This window comes from Dermochelys coriacea, chromosome 3 (assembly GCF_009764565.3).
Source record: "Dermochelys coriacea isolate rDerCor1 chromosome 3, rDerCor1.pri.v4, whole genome shotgun sequence".
NCBI lineage: Eukaryota > Metazoa > Chordata > Testudines > Dermochelyidae > Dermochelys > Dermochelys coriacea.
This window is the reverse complement of record NC_050070.1, coordinates 184,609,496-184,625,546: the sequence shown is the minus strand read 5'-3', so window position 1 is coordinate 184,625,546 and position 16,051 is coordinate 184,609,496. Positions and strand designations below refer to the sequence as shown.

General features: G+C 46.6%; 1 long non-coding RNA gene across 1 annotated transcript in view; it reads left to right on the top strand.

The window, feature by feature from the left end:
* LOC122459667 overlaps positions 1–16,051 on the top strand; it is a 1,177,620-nt gene that overhangs the window by 680,790 nt on the left and 480,779 nt on the right. The window lies entirely within an intron of this gene.

The following is a 16,051-nucleotide window of genomic DNA, read 5'->3' as shown; positions in this document are numbered from 1 at the left end:
GCTCAACCGCCACTGCACTCTGAGGGTGATGGGCACAATGCAAGTGTTGGTGATGCTAAGAGCCTTGCAAATCTGTTGCATGATTTGGCCTGTAAAATGTGTACCTCGGTCGCTGTTAATAGAAAGTGATCCGGGTAACTACAGGCCAGTTAGTTTGACATCTGTAGTATGCAAGGTCCTGGAAAAAATTTTGAAGGAGAAATTAGTTAAGGACATTGAAGTCAATGGTAAATGGGACAAAATACAACATGGTTTTACAAAAGGTAGATCGTGCCAAACCAACCTAATCTCCTTTTTTGAAAAAGTAACAGATTTTTTAGATAAAGGAAATGCAGTGGATCTAATTTACCTAGATTTCAGTAAGGCGTTTGATACCGTGCCACATGGGGAATTATTAGTTAAATTGGAGAAGATGGGGATCAATATGAACATCTAAAGGTGGATAAGGAATTGGTTAAAGGGGAGACTGCAACGGGTTCTACTGAAAGGAGAACTGTCAGGTTGGAGGGAGGTTACCAGTGGAGTTCCTCAGGGATCGGTTTTGGGACCAATCTTATTTAATCTTTTAATTACTGACCTTGGCACAAAAAGTGGGAGTGTGCTAATAAAGTTTGCAGATAATACAAAGCTGGGAGGTATTGCCAATTCGGAGAAGGATCGGGATATTATACAGGAGGATCTGGATGACCTTGTAAACTGGAGTAATAGTAATAGGATGAAATTTAATAGTGAGAAGTGTAAGGTTATGCATTTAGGGATTAATAACAAGAATTTTAGTTATAAGTTGGGGACGCATCAATTAGAAGTAACGGAAGAGGATCAGGACCTTGGAGTATTGGTTGATCATAGGATGACTATGAGCTGCCAATGTGATATGGCTGTGAAAAAAGCTAATGCGGTTTTGGGATGCATCAGGAGAGGCATTTCCAGTAGGGATAAGGAGGTTTTAGTACCGTTATACAAGGCACTGGTGAGACCTCACCTAGAATACTGTGTGCAGTTCTGGTCTCCCATGTTTAAAAAGGATGAATTCAAACTGGAGCAGGTACAGAGAAGGGCTACTAGGATGATCCGAGGAATGGAAAACTTGTCTTATGAAAGGAGACTTAAGGAGCTTGGCTTGTTTAGCCTAACTAAAAGAAGGTTGAGGGGAGATATGATTGCTCTCTATAAATATATCAGAGGGATAAATATAGGAGAGGGAGAGGAATTATTTAAGCTCAGCACCAATGTGGACACAAGAACAAATGGATATAAACTGGCTACCAGGAAGTTTAGACTTGAAATCAGACGAAGGTTTTTAACCATCAGAGGAGTGAAGTTTTGGAATAGCCTTCCAAGGGAAGCAGTGGGGGCAAAAGATCTATCTGGTTTTAAGATTCTACTCGATAAGTTTATGGAGGAGATGGTATGATGGGATAATGGGATTTTGGTAAGTAATTGATCTTTAAATATTCAGGGTAAATAGGCCAAATCCCCTGAGATGGGATATTAGATGGATGGGATCTGATTTACTATAGAAAATTCTTTCCTGGGTATCTGGCTGGTGAATCTTGCCCATGTGCTCAGGGTTTAGCTGATTGCCATATTTGGGGTCGGGAAGGAATTCCTCCAGGGCAGATTGGAGAGGCCCTGGAGGTTTTTTTGTCTTCCTCTGTAGCATGGGGCATGGTTGACTGGAGGGAGGCTTCTCTGCTCCTTGAAGTTTTGAACCATGATTTAAGGACTTCAATAGCTCAGACATGGGTGAGGTTTTTCATAGGAGTGGGTGGGTGACGTTCTGTGGCCTGCGCTGTGCAGGAGGTCGGACTAGATGATCAGAATGGTCCCTTCTGACCTTAGTATCTATGAATCTATGAATCTATGAAAGAGGTAGACTAAACCGAGGAAAAAAGTCTCTTAACAATTTTTTTGCTACGGTGAGGGAATCAGCCTTAACACAAGGGTAGGTCTCTACCCATCCAGAATACATACAGACACAGACAAGAACATATTCGTAAGAACACTTTGTCATATTGATAAAATCGATTTGGATATTTACAAAATGTCCCCATGAAGTGGGGTGTGCAGCGGGTTTTGTCTGAACTGGTCTCGTATTGTGGGCTAGGCAGGTTGGACAAGAATTGCAGTACTGCTGTGCCATAATGGAGAAATTTGGGGCATACCAATGATGCAGTACTGAAGCGATCATCCCCCTTTTGCTCACATGCGCCAATCCATGGGATGCACGAGTGAGATAGGGGAGCACAGCCTTGGTTCCACCAAGTGGCCATCTGGATGCAAAGTACATTGATCCCGCCTCCATCTGTCCTCTGGTTCTGGGGATGAATCTTGCATAAGAGCTAAATCGTGGAGAGAGGCAGGCATGGAGGGGAACTGTGAACTGAAAAAAATAAAATCAAATGGAGCCGGAGACTTAGAAAGGGCCGCCTGTCTGGCAATAGCATCTGCCAGTGAATTTCCTCTTGTAACATCATCATAAGGTTTCTGGGGAGCAGTACATTTTACAATGGCAATGGCAGAAGGGAGTTGAAGGACATCAACAAAGGGCCCATTACTAATCTTTGCCCCCACCCCCGAAGTAAGAAATCCTCGGTGTTTTCATAGTTGCCCATAATCATGAACCACCCCAAAGGCATATCAAGAGTCTGTGTAGATGGTAACAGAATTGTCCTTGGCTAAAGTACAAGCTTGGGTTAAAGGTGACAAGTTCTGCGACTTGGGCTGAGTGTGCTCCCTTAAGGGAGTGGGCCTCCACAGGTTTGTTTTGGGAACAAACAGCATAGCTGGCCACAAGTAGGCCTGCAGGATTTCTGAGGTAGGACCCATCTACATAAAATAGTAGATCAGGATTATGAAGCGGGGTATCCTTTAGATCAATTCCAGGAGTGGAGAGTTCTGCTGTCTCAGCTAAACATTCATGGGGTTCTCCTTCAGCTGCTGTGGGAAGTAGGGAAGTGGGGTTAAGGAAAGGACAACGAGTAAGAGTTACAATTGAAGCATTTAAAAGCAGCATTTCATATTTAGTTAGTCTGGAGTTAGAGAGATGCTGGGTTTTGCTTTTTAGAAGCAGAGTGGTCATAGCATGTGGGACGGCAACACATAAGGGGAACCCAAGACGAGAGTAGCAGAAGCCTCCACAAGGGAAGCGGTTGCAGTTACCGCCTTAAGACAAGGAGGGAGTCCAGCCGCGACAGGGTCCAAAGGTGAGCTATAATATGCTACGGGGCGTTGTTTGTCACCATGAGTTTGAGTAAGAACCCCCAACGCTATTCCCTCCTTTTCGTGACAATAGAGAGTGAGGGGCTTCCGGTAGTCAGGTCAGCCCAAGGGGGTCTGGTAAGAGCTTCTTTAATCCTAATAAATGCTTCCTTGGCTTTTGGGGTCCATGGAAGGGGTTCAGGGACCTTATCAAGGGTTAATTCTTGCAGAAGCCTAACAATAGTGTATACCCAAGGATCAACTGTCGGGAATACCTGGCCATACCTAGGAAGCCGTGCATTTGTTTCTTAGTGGTTGGTTTAGGGACCTGGAGGATGGCTTGTATTCGTGCAGAGGACAAGCGTCTCTCTCCAGCTGAAATATCATGTCCCAAATAGTGGACTTTGGGCAGACAGAGCTGCAGTTTGGATTTGGAGGCCTTATGACTCTTCTCGGCTAGAGCTTGCAATAGCGTAAGGGAATCAGTTTTGGAGGCCTCTAAAGATGGCGATGCCAACAGCAGGTCATCTACATACTGGACCAGAGTGGACCCCATTTTGAACTCAATGTCATCCAGATCCCTTTTGAGGATCTGCGAGAACAAGGTGGGCGATTTGGTGTAACCTTGGGGTAACCTGGTCCAAGTGTATTGACACCCTTGGTAGGTAAAAGCAAACAGATATTGACTATCTCTGTGGACAGGGATAAAGAAGAAAGCTGAGCAGAGGTCAACAACCATGAAATAAACGGCAGAGGGAGGAATATAGGAAAGAATAATAACAGGGTTCGGGACAACTGGATAGGTAGGGAGAACGGCGGTATTGACAGCACGGAGATCCTGGACAAAGCACCAAGTCTGCTTGCCAGGTTTCCTTAAGGGTAAAATGGGGGTGTTACATTTACTGACTGTGGGAATAATAACTCCTTGACTAATTAGGGAGGTAATTACTGGGTGGATTCCCTCCTCGGCCTCCACTGAGAGAGGGTATTGCTGAACTCTAGGAAGGGGTTTTGCCGGATCTAGGCGAATTTGAACCGATTGGGCAGTCCTGATGCACCCTACCTGGTTGGTATGCTCAGCCCACAAACAGGGAGGAACCTTGGCCAGCAATTCCTGTTGCAACAAGGAAGGGCTGGGGTCAGTCTTCTCTTCTGAAGCGCCCAATTGCAGGACTGCCAGGACCTCATTTTGACTGGGATCTGGGACATCCAAATACACACCATCTGGGGTGCAATAAATTGTACAATTTAATTTGCACAGCAAGTCTCTTCCCAAAAGATTAACAGGTGACCAGGGGCTGAGGAGGAAAGCATGGTGCTCAGACAGAGGACCAATAGAGACAGTCAGAGGTGAGGAGATAGGATGGGGAATAGGAGTGTTGCTCACTCCTACTGCATTCACTATTTCTGAGGTTACTGGAAGGGAAGGGAAGTCGTTCGCGCAGAGGGTGGACTGAGAGGCACCGGTATCTAGCAGGCAAGAGGTAGGGGTGCCATTAATTATACAGTTTACATATGGTCCCATCTGGTTTAAAGGGACAAGCGGAGCGATGATGTCACCCGTCTCCTGGCTATCCTAACAGCTTTGAGGGCACAAGGGAAGAGGGGAAGAATATTGCGGTGCAAGGGCAGGGTCGATTGATCGGTTAAAGCGATTGGGACAATTACTTTTCCAATGGCCCACCTGTCCACAACATTAGCAGGCATCATTGCCTTGCCCCTGAGTAGGGGGACGGTGAGGACCTCTGCTGGGTCTCCCTCCTCTTCCCCTTAATGGGCGGTTGTTGTGGGGTTTCTATATGTTCTGGATCTGGAGGGTCATTAATTTAGTTTCAATGTCATCCTTTTTCTTTTCTAACTGATGGGAGTAATGCTGGGAGGCTGCCAAAATTTCGTTAGGGTTTTTTCCTTCCCAATCCATGATACCAAGCTTTAAATGGTTTGCTAATTGTGGATTGAGTCCCTGGACAAAGGCTGCCACTATGGCTTGTTTGGCATCTTCCTCTGCGTTATCTATGCCAGAATATCCTTCAAAAACCTGCTTAAGGCACTGCATGTAATCAGCAGGGTTTTCTCCTTTATTTTGTCTACAAGCACTAATTTTAGTCCAATCTGCCTTTTTTGGGCAGATTTTAAGAACTGCATCCAGCAGGTTGTTCTGGTCTGTATTTAAGTCCCTATTATGGCTTTGGTTGTTGTTGGGCCACTGGGCCTCTTGTAGGAGGTGATTTAATGTTTCCCTGAGCAGGGCCCCTCTCAGGAGTTCATTTAAATCTGCCCAGTTAGGGTTGTAACAGCTTATGACTGTTCTCAATTCTTCTTGAAATTTGACAGGGTCTTCCCTTATTTTAGGAAATTTTTCAATCAAATTATACAAATCCTTGGGAGACCAAGGGGCGTGTATGGTCACCAGGGTTGCCTGACCCGAAGCGTCAACACTTGGGCCTGGGAGTTGGCGCAAGGGAAACACTGCTTCATGATGGGAAAACAGGGGCTGAGGGCTGGATGTGTGGGGCCCCTGGGATCATAACTTCTGTTGTCTAGTATACCATGCTGGCGGTCTGGATGAATTTCCCTGCAGTCCATCTAATCGGCCATATGGGTATTGGACTTAGACTGCTGGGAGTGTGGTCTATAGGAGCACTTCCGCCAAGACTGTCCCTACATGGACTGCAATTATGGACAAATCTGTGTAGTCGGCCAAAGGTTGGCAGGGTGCAGAGAAGCTGCTGGTCCTGGTGTGAGTGGGAGAGATTGCAACAACTGCTTTAGTTGTCTTGGGCTATAGCCAGGCAATCATCCGGGAGAGATTGATCCCTGACTTTATATCTTGACTTTAGCAAAGCTTTTAATACTGTCTCCCACAGTATCCTTGCCAGCAAGTTAAGGAAGTATGGGCTGGATGTATGGACTATAAGGTGGATAGAAAGCTGGCTCAACAGATAGTGATCAACGGTTCGATGTCTAGTTGGTAGCCGGTATCAAGCGGAGTGCCCCAGAGGTCAGTCCTGGGGCCATTTCTGTTCAATATCTTTGTGACGTTGCACTCCCTAATGTTTTATGGAAATATGCTTATGAGTGTGAATCCTCCTACTTCCCTTTTTTAAAGATGGGCACTACATTAGCCTTCTCCAGTCGTTCGGGACCTCCCCCGATCGCCATGTGTTTTCAAAGATAATGGCCAATGGCTCTGCAATCACATCCGCCAACTCCTTTAGCACTCTCGGATGCAGCGCATCCAGCCCCAGGGACTTGTGCTTGTCCAGCTTTTCTAAATAGTCCTGAACCACTTCTTTCTCCACAGAGGGCTTGTCACCTCCTCCCTATGCTGTGCTGCCCAGTACAGTAGTCTGGGAGCTGACCTTGTTTGTGAAGACAGAAGCAAAAAAAGCATTGAGTACATTAGCTTTTTCCATATCTTCTGTGACTAGGTTGCCCCCCTCATTCAGTAAGGGGCCCACACTTTCCTTGACTTTCTTCTTGTTGCTAACATATCTGAAGAAACCGATCTTGTTACTCTTAACATCTCTTGCTAGCTGCAACTCCAGGTGTGATTTGGCCTTCCTGATTTCACTCCTGCATGCCTGAGCAATATTTTTATACTCCTCGCTGGTCATTTGTCCAATCTTCCACTTCTTGTAAGCTTCTTTTTTGTGTTTAATATCAGCAAGGATTTCACTGTTAAGCCAAGCTGGTTGCCTGCCATATTTACTATTCTTTCTACACATCGGGATGGTTTGTCCCTGTTAGGGTTCCTTCCCCACTCTCAACTCTAGGGTACAGATGTGGGGACCTGCATGAAAACCTCCTAAGCTTATTTTTACCAGCTTAGGTTAAAACTTCCCCAAGGGTACAAACAATTTTCCTTTTTCCCTTGGACTTTATTGCTGCCACCGCCAAGCGTCTAACAGATATATAACCGGGAAAGAGCCCGCTTGGAATCGTCTTTCCCCCCAAAATCCTCCCCAAACCCTTCACCTCCTTTCCTGGGGAAGGTTTGATAAAAATCCTCACCAATTTGCATAGGTGAACACAGACCCAAACCCTTGGATCTTAAGAACAATGAAAAATCAATCAGGTTCTTAAAAGGAGAATTTTAATAGAAGAAAAAGTAAAAGAATCACCTCTGTAAAATCAGGATGGTAAATACCTTACAGGGTAATTAGATTCAAAACATAGAGAATCCCTCTAGGCAAAACCTTAAGTTACAAAAAGACACAAAAACAGGAATATCCATTCCATTCAGCACAGCTATTTTATCAGCCATTTAAACAAAACAGAATCTAACATATACTTAGCTAGATTACTTACTAAGTTCTAAGACTCCATTCCTGTTCTGTTCCCACCAAAAGTATCACACAGACAGACAGAGCCTTTGTTTCCCCCCCCTCCAGCTTTGAAAGTATCTTGTCTCCTCATTGGTCATTGTAGTCTGGTGCCAACGAGGTTATCCTAGCTTCTTAACCCTTTACAGGTGAAAGGGTTTTTCCTCTGGCCAGGAGGGATTTTAAAGGTGTTTACCCTTCCCTTTATATTTATGACAGTCCCTATAACCTCAATAAGGATTCTTTAAACTACAGCCAGCTCTCCTGGACTCCTTTCCCCCTCATGTTATTCTCCCAGGGGATCCTGCCCATCAGTTCCCTGAGGTTGTCAAAGTCTGCTTTTCTGAAGTCCAGGGTCCGTATTCTGCTGCTCTCCTTTCTTCCCTGTGTCAGGATCCTGAACTCGACCATCTCATGGTCACTGCCTCCCAGGTTCCCATCCACTTTTGCTTCCCCTACTAATTCTTCCCATTTTGTGAGCAGCAGGTCAAGAAGAACTCTGCCCCTAGTTGGTTCCTCCAGCACTTGCACCAGGAAATTGTCCCCTACACTTTCCCAAAACTTCCTGGATTGTCTGTGCACTGCTGTATTGCTCTCCCAGCAGATATCAGGGTGATTGAAGTCTCCCATGAGAACCAGGGCCTGCAATCTAGTAACTTCCATGAGTTGCTGGAAGAAAGCCTCGTTCACCTCATCTCCCTGGTCCGGTGGTCTATAGCAGACTCCCACCACGACATCAGCCTTGTTGCTCACACTTCTAAACTTAATCCAGTCTAATAGTCTATGATACTATGATTCTGACCTCAAAATCTCTGGGGACAAGATAGAGCTACAAGGTATCCCTGGGGACACCCGAACTTACCCAAATGCCTGCGTAAGGCTTGAGGTCTACCGTTAGAGGAAGTGATACCTGTTGGCGTGGTCCCCCAGCTCACTTACCTGGTGGTATTAGAGTGAATTTGGCCAGCCTTTGGGGAGATTCTACAGGACTTGGAACCATATCACCAGACCCCCAAGAAAGGAACTGCTCGGACTCCCCTCAGAAGCCAACCCTGGGAAGGGCCGTCCAATCCCCTGAACTGGATGTGGACTCCCACCTGGACATGGATCAACCCTGGAAAATGCCCAAACAGAGCTTGAGAGAGATGGAGATTTCCTACTGTAGCAAAGGGAGGACCTGACTTTGAGTTGAACCTGGGAACAGGCAGTGGTCCCAGATGCAGAAGAAGCTGATGTGCTGAAACTCTCACAGTGGCCACTGTTTGAGATCTGGAGAGACCTCATATATCGAGTGGTTAAGGACCCCAAATACTAGAGGCTATCCACCAGCTTCTGGTTTCCCAGAGATTGTGGAGGAATATCCTGCATTTGGCCCATGTGACGCCCTGGGTGGAACACCTGGGTAGAGAAAAAACTCTCCAGGGGATAGTCTGCCGCTTTTTCTGACTGGGTATCCACCAGGAGCTAAGGAACTATTCTGTGTCCATCCCAAATACCAGGGGGCCTGAGCTAAGGGGGTGCCCTGAGCCTCCCCCCAGACTCCTCCCTGTGGAAGGCATACCATTTGAATGTGTTGGAATTGATCTTATTGGACCACTAGAGAAGAGCAAGACTGGGAACCATTTCATCCTGGTGGTTGTCGATTATGCAACACGGTACCCTGAGGCTGTCTCTCTCCTCGTGGCCACGGTCCCGAACATTGCCACAGAGTTGGTGAAGATATTTGCTCAGGTGGGGATACCCAAGGAAATTTTAATTGAGCAAAGCACCAATGTGTCCTCCAAATTAATAGTTGAGTTGTGCCGCCTCCTAAATATTAAAACACTCAGGACATCAGTATATCACCCCTAAATGGACGGGCTCGTTGAACGTTCCAATGGAACCCTGAAATCCATACTGTGAAAATTTGTAGAGGATGACCCCCAACATTAGGATTCACTCCTGCCTGCCCTACTCTTTGCCGTACAGGAGGTCCCCAAGCCTCAACCAGGTTCTCCCCTTTCGAGCTCCTCTATGAGAGGCAACCTCGAGGGACCTGTTGAGGGAAAACTGGGAGGCACAAGGGATATGAGTCCTGGGAACTACCCAGTATGTGCTATGTCTCAGGGAATGACTCGGCCTTGCGGGGGCCTTTGCTTGGGAGAACCTGATACAAGCCCAGCAGACCCAGGAGCGACAGTACAACCGGGGATCTAAGGTACGCATCTTTGAGCCGGGAGACCGGGTGTTGCTTTTGTTGCCCTCTACAGAATTGAAACTTTTGGCCAAGTGGCAAGGCCCCTGTCAAGGCTGATTCCTAAAGGGATGGGAAAGAATTCCCTAATTATCCTTCATGTGGGAACAAATGATACGGCTAGATTCTCGCTGGAAAGTATTAAGGGAGACTATGCTAGGCTGGGGAAGACACTTAAGGAAATCGAGGCTCAGGTGATCTTTAGTGGGATTCTGCCTGTTCCGAGAGAAAGGTGTGACAAGATTATGACTATCAACAGATGGCTTAGGCAGTGGTGCTATAAGGAGAGCTTTGGGATGTATGGCCACTGGGAGGCATTCATGGACAGAGGACAGTTCTCTTAGAATGGACTTCATCTGAGTAGGGAAGGAAATAGACTTTTAGGATGGAGGATGGCACAACTGATTAAGAGAGCTTTAAACTAGGAATTTGGGGGAGATGGTTGGGAGATGTCCAGGTAATCTCCACGCCAGATTTTAGCATTGAAAATCCTAACATTTCTCCAAAAATCCAATCCTGTTCTTAAATAAAGGTTAATTTTATTTAAAAAAAAAGAAAGAGAATGAAAATACATTTGGAATTTAGGCTTTTTGCTAGATTAAAAAAAACAATTATACGGATTAAGCATCAAGATAGCTCTCTTGAGGTCTATCTTAAAGGTTACAAGGAAACCAAAAGCACCTGGGGTTAGCACAGAGGAGTCCACAAGCCATAAAGAAATAAGAGATAAACCTAATTCTAGACATTTCCTGATCTATTTACATATCTGGGGTTTCAAATGAGTAGTTTCTAGGTATGGTCTAGTGATTTTTCGTACCTGGCCCAAAGCTTTTTACAGCATAGTTCCAGCCCTGTCTCTGCTCTCCAGGAGAACAACACAGACAGACAAAGTGGAAGTTTTTTCCCCCCAATTTTAAAAAGTTCTAGTCTTCCCATTGGCCCTTTTGGTCAGGTGCCCACTCCCTTCCTTTTACCTATGCAGGGAGACTTTTTAACCCTTAACAGGTAAAGCAAATTGAGAAGAACTACCAAGAGGGATTTATAGCTATCTGGCTGGCTGGGTGTACATAAAAGGGACACCCCCACCATTTCATTTATCACAGCCCCTTCAAGGTGTCCCATCATGTAGGACACATGGACTATGAGATCAGGTTGCCAGGCTGAAGGAAGGAAGTGAGCATGTACCATGTGAACCTGTTGAAAGCCTGGACGAGCAGGAAGGCCTTGTTCATCATACTGTCACCCCCTGAACCAGAACTGGGGCTCCTAGTGGGGTAACCCCTGGACCCAAAACTGGTGGCCTTAGCCCCATGAAGCAGGAACAAATACAGCACATCCTGCAGGGTTTTCAGGACATTCTATCTACCCACCCCAGACAGACCAACCTCATAAGCCACAACTTTGCAACAACTCCGGGGTAGAAAGTGAGGGATGACCTTACTGGCCTCTCCCCCGGAAGATGTGGGCTGCCATCCTCTAGGAGCTTGACACGATGCTCAAGATCGGAGTAGTCAAAGAATCGCAGAGCGAATGGAGGAACCCAATCGTCTTGGTACCAAAACCAGGCAGGGCCATCCGATTTTGTATTGATTTCTGTAAGGTCAATGCCATCTCCTGGTTCAATGTGTACCTGATGCCATGTATCAAGGAACTTCTAGAGCACCTAGGGAGAGCCAAATATCTTTCAACCCTGGACTTAATAAAGGGTATTGGGAGATAACCCTGATGCCTAAATTCTGGGAGAAGACTCACGTTCCCATGCAATATGGCCACTTCCAGTTTATAATCATGCCATTTGAGTTGCATGGGGCAGCTACCACCTTCCAGAGGCTAATGAACAAGGTTTTACAACCCCACGACTAGTATGCAGCAGCTTATATAGATGACATTGTTATCAACAGAAGCAACTGAGAGGACAACCTTCAGCACCTTGCTAATGTCCTCAAGGTTGAGAGAGGGGGGAAGGATTGCCTGCCGGGGTCCCTCTTAAGGGAGAGGGTGTGTGATGGGGTGAGCATACTCCACACTGGGCTGGAAGGAGTTAACCACATACTATGAGGGGAGGAAGTCCTGCCCCTCAGACAGTACCAGGCATGCACCAAGTGCTACGCTAGTATAAAAGGGAGCAGCCCAACTCAGTCTGGGCTGACTGCTGGAGAGGAAGGACTTTTGGTGAAGGCTCCAGCTGAGGAGCCATCCAGTTGAGGAGCCTGTGGGAGCCGGAGATCCTGAGATTTGGACTGGAGATTTGTAGCCAACAGAGCCCCAAGGAACTACCCACGCTGAGGAGCCCAAAGACCCTGATGCCCATGGACTGCAGCTTCAGGAAGTGTGGTAATAAGTGACCAAGGAAGGGTGAGCAAATGGTATTTTCCACCCATGTAAGCTCAACATGTTTCGGTGGGATTACCCACTTACTCAGTGGAGGAACACTCCGCCACTGGTGGGGCCCTGGTTTGGGGGCTGGTGGAGTTGAGTGGGCCCGGCCTCCTCTGCCTAGACCACCACACCCTGCCCGGTGGTGGTGCTGGGGTATTGGCCACTAGTCCACACTTCCGTGTCTGAGGGCTGCTATACTGATTCCGGCCAGTAGGCCGCACTGCTGTGTATCTGAGGGCTGCTGTATTGCGTCTGGCTGCTAAGCCACACTGCCCTGAAGGCAAGGGCCGCTGTATTGACTCTGGCTGCTAGACAACACTGCCCTGAAGGCAAGGGCCACTGTATTGACTCAGGCTGCTAGGGCACACAGCTGTGGACCCAAGGGCAACCGCTTTAGCTCTGACCCTTGGACTTCAGTGTGGAAAGGTCCAAGAAAGTTGGGTAGACAGGAACTGCGGTGTCCTCACATCCATTACCCACCCCGGCAGAGATGGGGTGTGCATACACTGCCCCAGATGCCATCATGCAGAAGTGTGCTGGCATGACAGCAGGGTTGCATTGCAGCATATCAGGGAGTGACAAGGTCTCAGTACAAAGCCGTCAAGCAGGGCAGCAGTGACCATGAGATGGTTGAGTTCAGGATCCTCACAAAAGGAAGAAAGTAGAGTAGCAAAATACATATCCTGGACTTCAGAAAAGCAAACTTTGACTCCCTTAGGGAACTGATGGGCAGGATCCCCTGGGAGGCTAATATGAGGGGGAAAGGAGTCCAGGAAAGCTGGCTGTATTTTAAAGAAGCCTTATTAAGGATGCAGGAACTAACCATCCCGATGTGCAGAAAGAATAGCAAATATTGCAGGCGACCAGCTTGGCTTAACAGTAAACTCTTTGGTGAGCTTAAACACAAAAAGGAAGCTTACAAGAAGTAAAAACTTAGACATATGACTAGGGAGGAGTATAAAAATATTGTTCGAGCATGCAGGGGTGTAATCAGGAAGGCCAAAACATAACTGGAGTTGCAGCTAGCAAGTGATGTGAAGGATAACAAGAAAGGTTTCTACAGTTGTCATAAACATACAGCTAAGGGTAGCCTAGAATTCCTCCTTACCTGTAAGGGGTTAAGAAGCTCAAATAACCTGGTTGGCACCTGACCAAAAGGACCAATGGGAAAGAAGATACTTTCAAAACGGGGACAGGGGGGAGGCTTTGTTTGTGCTTTTTGTTGTGTGTTCTCTGGGGAAGCAGAGAAGCATCAGGTCAGAAAACTCCTTCTAAAATCATCCTAAAATGAGTCTCAATTATTGCAAAAAGAGTAACTAAATAAGGCAAGACTTAGATTATCTTTTGTTTTAGCTTGTGAATTTCCCCTGTGCTAAGTGGGAGGTTTATCCCTGTTTTTTTGCAACTTTAAAGTTTTGCCTAGAGGGGAATCCTCTGTGTTTTGAATCTGATTACCCTGTAAAGTTATCTTCCATCCTGATTTTACAGAGGTGCTTCTTTTACTTTTGTTTCTTTATAATAAAGTTCTGTTTTTTAAGAATCTGGTTTACCTATTTGGTTGGTATATTATTCTCAAGCCTCCCCAGGAAAGGGGGTGAAGAGGATTGGGGGGATATTTTAGGGAACAGGAACTCCAAGTGGTCCTTTTCTTGAATCTTTATCTAACTCACTTGGTGGTGGCAGCAGTAACCATCCAAGGACAAGGAAGTATTTGTGCCTTGGGGAAGTTTTTAACCTAAGATGGTAGAAATAATCTGAGGGGATCTTTCATGCGGGTCCCCACATCTGTATCCTAGAGTTCAGAATGGGGACGGAACCATGACAACAGGTATGTTAGCAATAAGAAAAAGGTCAGGGAAAGTGTGGGACCCTTAATGAATGGGGGAGACAACCTACTGACAGATGATGTAGAAAAAGCTGAAGTACTCAATGCTTTTTTTGCCTCAGTCTTCATAGTCAAGGTCAGCTCCCACACTGCTGTCCTGGGCAACACAGTATGGGGAGGAGGTGAGCAGACCTGAGTGGTGAAAGAACAGGTTAAGGACTATTTAGAGAAGCTGGACATGCACAAGTCCATGGGTCCAGATCTAATGCATCCGAGGGTGCTGAGGGAATTGGCTGATGTGATTGCAGAGCCATTGGCCATTATCTTTGAAAACTTGAGGCGATCAGGGGAGAGCCCAGATGATTGGAAAAAGGCAAATATAGTGCCCATTTTTAAAAAAGGGAAGAAGGAGAACCTGGGGAACTACAGACTGGTCAGCCTCACCTCATTCCCTGGAACAATCATGGAGCAGGTCCTCAAGGAATCCATTTTGAAGCACTTAGAGGAGAGGAAGGTGATCAGGAACAGTCAACATGGATTCACCAAGGGCAAGTCATGCCTGACCAACCTGATTGCCTTCTATGATGAGATAACTGGCACTATGGATATGGGGAAAGCAGTGGACGTGCTATATCATGACTTTAGCAAAGCTTTTGATACGGTCTCCCACAGTATTCTTGCCAGCAAGTTAAAAAAGTATGGATTGGATGAATGGACTATAAGGCGGATAGAAAGCGGCTAAATTGTCGGGCTCAATAGATAGTGATTGATGTCTAGTTTGCAGCCGATATCAAGGAATTCCCCGGGGTCGGTTCTGGGACCAGTTTTGTTCAACATCTTTATTAATGATCTGGATGCAGGGGTGGATTGCACCCTCAGCAAGTTCGTGGATGACACTAAGCTGGGGAGAGGTAGATACAGTGGAGGGCAAGGATAGGATCCAGAGTGACCTAGAGAAATTGGAGGATTGGGCCAAAAGAAATCTGATGGGATTCAATAAGGACAAGTGCAGAGTCCTGCACTTAGGACGGAAGAATCCCAGGCACTGCTACAGGCTGGGGACCGACTGGCTAATCGGCAGTTCTGCAGAAAAGGACCTGGGGATTACAGTGGATGAGAAGCTGGATATGAGTCCGCAGCGTGCCCTTGTTGCCAAGAAGGCTAACGGCATATTGGGCTGCATTACTAGGAGCATTGCCAGCAGATCGAAGGAATTGATTATGCCCCTCTATTTGGCACTGGTGAGGCCACATCTGGAGTATTGTGTCCAGTTTTGGGCCCCCCACTACAGAAAGGATGTGGACAAATTGGAGAGAGTCCAGCGGAGGGAAACGAAAATGTACAGGGGGTTGGGGCACATAACTTACAAAGAGAGGCTGAGGGAACTGGGCTTGTTTAGTCTGCAGAAGAGAAGAGTTAGGGGGGATTTAATAGCAGCCTTCAACTATCTGAAGGGGGGTTCCAAAGAGGATGGAGCTCAGCTGTTCTCAGTGGTGGAAGATGACAGAACAAGGAGCAATGGTCGCAAGTTGTAGTGGGGGAGGTCTAGGTTGGATATTAGGAAACACTATTTCACTAGGAGGGTTGTGAACAATTAAGGTTCCCTCTAATTTTTGAAAGGTTGTGTGTGCAAAAAATTTCTTCTGTGCAAATTGTGCTTCTGTGGAAATTTTTGTGCGCACGGTATTTCGCTGCATGTGTGGGGTTTAGGATCTGTGTGCGCGCGCACACGTGCACAGCTTAGAGGGAACAGTGATTGTTAAGTACTGGAATTGATTACCTAGGGAGGTGGTGGAATCTCCTCCATCCTTAGACGTTTTCAAGGCCTGGCTTGACAAAGCCCTGGCTGGCATGATTTAATTGATGTTGGTCCTGCTTTGATCAGGGGGTTGGACTAAATGACCTCCTGAGGTCTCTTCCAACCCTAATCTTCTATGATTCTGTGGTGTGATAGCAAGGTGTTATTGCAGTATATCTGGGTGTGACAATGTCTCAGTGCAATGCCACCATGCAAGGGTGTGCTAGTGTGACAGCAGGGTCGTTTTGCAGTGCATCACAGCACAATGGTGACTACAAGACGTAGCAGTT